Below are 6,235 nucleotides of genomic sequence, written 5' to 3'. Positions count from 1 at the left end.
TCCCTATAGCCATCTCCTTATGTCCTCTTATCCAGCCCCTCGTGTGATGTCTCCACAGCCCCTCTTGTCTCCATATCCGGCTACTCTTGGAATGTCCTCACCGGCCCTAGGTATAATAACCTCCATTCTTTATGAAAATAATGAAAAAATATAAGAAAAAGCTTATACTCACCTAATCCCGGCTCACTGACCAGCGCAGCTCTGTCTCCAGATGTAACTACAATTGAGTGTGGGGACTGAACAATGGCGGGGGAACAAGCAGAGAGAGGGGTGAGCGCTGTCAGTGACTGACATTGCTACCCTGTGTGACCGCACCCTAGCCATAGCTCTGCTGAATGCCTGCGGCTGGAAGAAGGTGATGGGCAGAGGCAGGGATTCAGCAATTTCAGTTGTTTTTTTTTTCAAAATGAGCCCCCTCATGTAAGCTGGAGGTAGCGCCCTGGGCAGATGCCGACCTCTCGTCCCTGCCCTGACTGTTGTGTCAATATGATCACTTAAGCCCTAGATGAATTAATTAAGAGGTGTAGTTTGCAAAATGAGGTTCTGCTGTTCTGGCACCTCAGGGGCTCTGACAACGTGACATGGCACCCTCAAACCAGTGCAGCAAAATCTGTACTACAATATGGCGCTGTTTTTACTTCTGAGCTTTGTATTCTGCCTCAAAAGTCATTTTCAACCACATATGGGGTATCAGCGTACTCAGGAGAAATTGCACAATAAATTCTATTGTCCATTGTCTCCTGTTACCCTTGTGAAAAAGAAAAAATAAGGGGCTAAAAAACATTTTTGTGGCAAAAATGTGTTGAGGAGAGCCATAAGATCAAATACTTAATTAACCTCAACACATAAGGTAATTGAGGGAAGCAACCTATAACATGTATTGTTTAACCTTACATAAGTTTTCCTCAGACAAAGTAAGACACTTAAGATGGCTGCCATCTCCTATACCAGAGCCATGTGCTCTGGTATCCAAGATGAACAATGAAGACACTGAAGATGGCCGCCATTTCCTGTTTTAGCATGCCGCATGGTCTGGTATCCAAGATGACGCCCATCCTGATGACCTCATGGATCCACCCACAGCGACGCCCACCCTGATGACCTCACGGACCAACCCACCTTGATGACCTCATGGATCCGCCCATGGACTTGCTCATGCCCAACCCACTAACCAATGGAATACATCCGATCACTCCCATTTTAGAGCTAACCGAGCCCCCTTACAGGAGATATATAACATTGTGTTTGACTAATAAATCCCTTCTTCTTGGAGCTGAGCCACACATTGATCAAGGAGTTACAGCTGACTGTGTCTGGTGTATTTCTTTAGTGCACATGATCAATATCCATTAGGCCAGGAGTAGGCAACTAGAGAATTGAACATTTATATTAATTGTTCAACCCTAATATTTGGCCGCCCAACCTGGGGCCAGCAGAGGAGAGCCCTGAACCCTGAAAAGCGGCGAGTGGAACGGCTGGATGCACTGAGTACCCCGAACCTGGAGACTGATCAACTCCTTAACAGAACACGGTAAGTCTGCTGATTTTTATAATCTGTAGTCTTTACCTGTGTCCTTCGGGGTATCCTGTGCAGATTGCCTGACCGTGTCCGGTTTCCTTGGTATCTGTAAGACGGCAGAAGGGTCTCTCCGCTGCTGGTCATTTAATTGCAAGAACCGTCACATGTTTTAGTTGCCTACTGCCTGTTACATGTTGTGAAGAGGGGAGATGACTAGTAGGTTAAAAGATGCAAGTTTTTTTTTTTTCTTTACAGAGGGCTAGAGGCAAGTGATAAAACAGGAAAAACGGGTTTTTACAGAAGGAGAAGCATTGTGTTTGGAACAGGACAGGTTTCTAGGAAAGAATAAGCAAGTGTAGAAAAAAAATAAAATAATTTTTGTCTGTGGTATACGGTTGTCGCCTGTGATAAGATTTTCAGTTCTGTACAAGAGAGACTAGGACCTGGAGTAATTGACTCGGCCTAGGGGGGCCCGGTAAATCTTGGAGCAATTGGCTCAGTTCGGGGATAATAAATTGTGTAGCGGCTCATTGAAACTTGGAGCAATTGGCTCAGTTTGGGCCAATTAAATTTATAGTTTTTCTTTTTTTGCCCCGTGACATCGAGTAATTGACTCTGCACGGGGACCGGTAAGTTAGGGAGCAATTTGACAAAGTAGGGAATAATTGGTTTGTAAAGTACGGAGCACGGAAGTCAGACAGGGACCACGTGACAAGAAGCAATAGGAACTGAGTACTGCAGACTCAGTTCCCTTTAGAATCTCAGGTTTGAGTCATCTCCCCCGTCTTATTGTCTGTTTGGTGTTTGATATCTTGATAGATAGATATATATACTGTGTATCTATAGAAAGATGGAGAAAGTAATGCAGTTCTGCCGTATGGGCACTAAGCCAAATTCAGATGGCAAGTTAGACTCATGCACATTAGTGGAAATTGTGTGGAATGCTGTTGTGAATTTGCTTTTTGGCTCCCTCTAGTGGTTACTAGTGATTTGACTCTGGGTTTGTCAGTCATCCCTTGTATGCTCACCTGGGCCGTTAGTTCAGGGGTGTTGCTATTTAAGCTCCCTGGACCTTCAGTTCAATGCCTGGCAACGTTGTAATCAGAGCTAGTCTGTCGTGCTCTTGGCTACTGATCCTGGTTCCTGCTAGATTAAGCTAAGTCTGCTTTCTTGCTTTTTGCTATTTGTTTTTGTTTGCATTTTCTGTCCAGCTTGTACATAATCTGTATCCTAACCTTGCTGGAAGCTCTAGGGAGCTGGTGTTCTCCCCCCGGGCCGTTAGACGGTTCGGGGGTTCTTGAATTTCCAGTGTGGATTTTTGATAGGGTTTTTGTTGACCATATAAGTTATCTTACTACATTCTGCTATTAGTAAGTGGGCTTCTCTTTGCTAAACCTAGTTCATTTCTATGTTTGTCATTTCCTCTTACCTCACCGTTATTATTTGTGGGGGGTTTGTATCCTACTTTTGGGGTCCTTTCTCTGGAGGCAAGAGAGGTCTTTGTTTTCCTCTTCTAGGGGTAGTTAGTTCTCCGGCTGGCGCGAGACATCTAGCGACCAACGTAGGCATGTTCCCCGGCTACTTCTAGTGTTGGCGTTAGGAGTAGATATATGGTCAACCCAGTTACCACTGCCCTATGAGCTGGATTTTTGTACTTCGCAGACCTACTTATTCCTCTGAGACCCTCGCCATTGGGGTCATAACAGTTTGCCAGGCCAGTATTAAATGTTAAATGCATTGCAGAAGCGGGATTATAAGAAAGAAAGTTTTGAGGTTTTTTTTCTCTCTCTCATTTTTTTTTCTTTTCCCCTTTACCTCTGAGTGGCTTAAGCTTGCTGCAGACATGAATGTCCAGACCTTGATTACAAGTGTGGACCAGCTTGCTGCTCGTGTGCAGGGCATACAAGATTATGTTATCAGAAATCCTATGTCAGAACCTAAGATACCGATTCCTGAATTGTTTTCCGGAGACCGATTTAAGTTTAGAAATTTCAGGAATAATTGTAAATTGTTTTTGTCCCTGAGACCCTGTTCATCTGAAGACTCCGCTCAGCAAGTGAAAATTGTTATTTATTTTTTACGGGGTGACCCTCAGGATTGGGCATTCTCGCTGGCGCCAGGAGATCCGGCATTGGCTGATATTGATGCGTTTTTTCTGGCGCTCGGTTTACTTTATGAGGAACCCAATCTTGAGATTCAGGCAGAAAAAGCCTTGCTGGTTATGTCTCAGGGCCAGGACGAGGCTGAAGTGTATTGCCAAAAATTTCGGAAATGGTCCGTGCTGACTCAGTGGAACGAGTGTGCACTGGCCGCAAATTTTAGAAATGGCCTTTCTGAAGCCATTAAGAATGTGATGGTGGGTTTCCCTATTCCCACAGGTATAAATGATTCCATAGCCCTGGCTATTCAAATTGACCGGCGGTTGCGGGAGCGCAGAACCGCAAATTCCCTTATGGTGTTGTCTGAACAGGCACCTGATTTAAGGCAATGTGATAGAAAAACCGCAAATTCACCTATGGTGCTGTCTGAACAAACACCTGATTTAATGCAATGTGATAGAATCCTGACTAGAAATGAGCGGAAAATTCATAGACGCCAGAATGGCTTGTGTTACTACTGTGGTGATTCTACACATGTTATCTCAGCATGCTCTAAACGTCTAACTAAGGTTGTTAGTCCGGTCACCGTTGGTAATTTTCAACCTAAATTTATTCTATCTGTAACTTTGATTTGTTCACTGTCATCTTATCCTGTCATGGCGTTTGTAGATTCAGGTGCTGCCCTGAGTCTTATGGATCTGTCATTTGCCAAGCGCTGTGGTTTTGTTCTCGAGCCATTAGAAAATCTTATCCCTCTTAGGGGTATTGATGCTACGCCGTTGGCAGAAAGTAAACCGCAGTTTTGGACACAGGTTACCATGTGTATGACTCCTGAACATCGGGAGGTTATACGTTTTCTTGTTTTGCATAAAATGCATGATTTGGTTGTTTTGGGGTTGCCATGGTTACAGACCCATAATCCAGTCTTGGATTGGAAGGCCATGTCAGTGTCAAGTTGGGGCTGTCGTGGTATTCATGGGGATTCCCTGCCTGTGTCTATTGCTTCTTCTACGCCTTCGGAAGTTCCGGAGTATTTGTCTGATTATCAGGATGTCTTCAGTGAGTCTGAGTCCAGTGCACTGCCTCCTCATAGGGACTGTGACTGTGCTATAGATTTGATCCCAGGCAGTAAATTTCCTAAGGGAAGACTGTTTAATCTGTCGGTACCTGAACATACCGCTATGCGTTCATATATCAAGGAGTCTCTGGAGAAAGGACATATTCGTCCGTCTTCTTCCCCTCTTGGTGCGGGATTCTTTTTTGTGGCAAAAAAGGACGGATCTTTGAGACCTTGTATTGATTATCGGCTTTTGAATAAGATCACTGTCAAATTTCAGTATCCTTTGCCGCTGTTGTCTGACTTGTTTGCCCGGATTAAAGGTGCCAAGTGGTTCACCAAGATAGACCTTCGTGGTGCGTACAACCTTGTGCGCATTAAGCAAGGTGATGAATGGAAAACCGCATTCAATACGCCCGAAGGTCATTTTGAGTACTTGGTGATGCCTTTTGGGCTCTCCAATGCGCCTTCAGTTTTTCAGTCCTTTATGCATGACATTTTCCGGAAGTATCTGGATAAATTTTTGATTGTTTATCTGGATGATATTTTGGTTTTTTCTGATGATTGGGATTCGCATGTGGAGCAGGTCAGGTTGGTCTTTAAAATTTTGCGTGAAAATTCTTTGTTTGTCAAGGGCTCAAAGTGTCTCTTTGGTGTACAGAAGGTTCCCTTTTTGGGGTTCATTTTTTCCCCTTCTGCTGTGGAGATGGACCCAGTCAAGGTCCGAGCTATTCTTGATTGGACTCAACCCTCGTCAGTTAAGAGTCTTCAGAAGTTCTTGGGTTTCGCTAACTTCTACCGTCGTTTTATCGCTAATTTTTCTAGCATTGTGAAACCTTTGACGGATATGACCAAGAAGGGCTCCGATGTAGCTAACTGGGCTCCTGCTGCCGTGGAGGCTTTCCAGGAGTTGAAACGCCGGTTTACTTCGGCGCCTGTTTTGTGCCAGCCCGATGTCTCACTTCCCTTTCAGGTTGAGGTGGATACTTCAGAGATTGGAGCAGGGGCCGTTTTGTCGCAGAGAGGCCCTGGTTGCTCTGTTATGAAACCTTGTGCCTTTTTCTCTAGGAAGTTTTCGCCTGCCGAGCGAAATTATGATGTGGGCAATCGGGAGTTGTTGGCCATGAAATGGGCATTTGAGGAGTGGCGTCATTGGCTCGAGGGTGCTAAGCATCGTGTGGTGGTCTTGACTGATCACAAAAATCTGATGTATCTCGAGTCTGCTAAACGCCTTAATCCGAGACAGGCCCGCTGGTCATTGTTTTTCTCCCGCTTTGATTTTGTTGTCTCGTATTTACCAGGTTCAAAGAATGTGAAGGCCGATGCTCTTTCTAGGAGCTTTGTGCCTGATGCTCCTGGAGTCGCTGATCCTGTTGGTATTCTTAAAGATGGAGTTATCTTGTCAGCTATTTCTCCGGATCTGCGACGTGTGTTGCAGAGATTTCAGGCTGATAGGCCTGAGTCTTGTCCACCTGACAGACTGTTTGTCCCGGATAAGTGGACCAGCAGAGTCATTTCCGAGGTTCATTCCTCGGTGTTGGCAGGTCACCCGGGAATTTT

This window comes from Ranitomeya variabilis, chromosome 3 (genome assembly GCF_051348905.1).
Source record: "Ranitomeya variabilis isolate aRanVar5 chromosome 3, aRanVar5.hap1, whole genome shotgun sequence".
Classification (NCBI taxonomy): domain Eukaryota; kingdom Metazoa; phylum Chordata; class Amphibia; order Anura; family Dendrobatidae; genus Ranitomeya; species Ranitomeya variabilis.
This window is presented reverse-complemented; position numbering follows the sequence as displayed.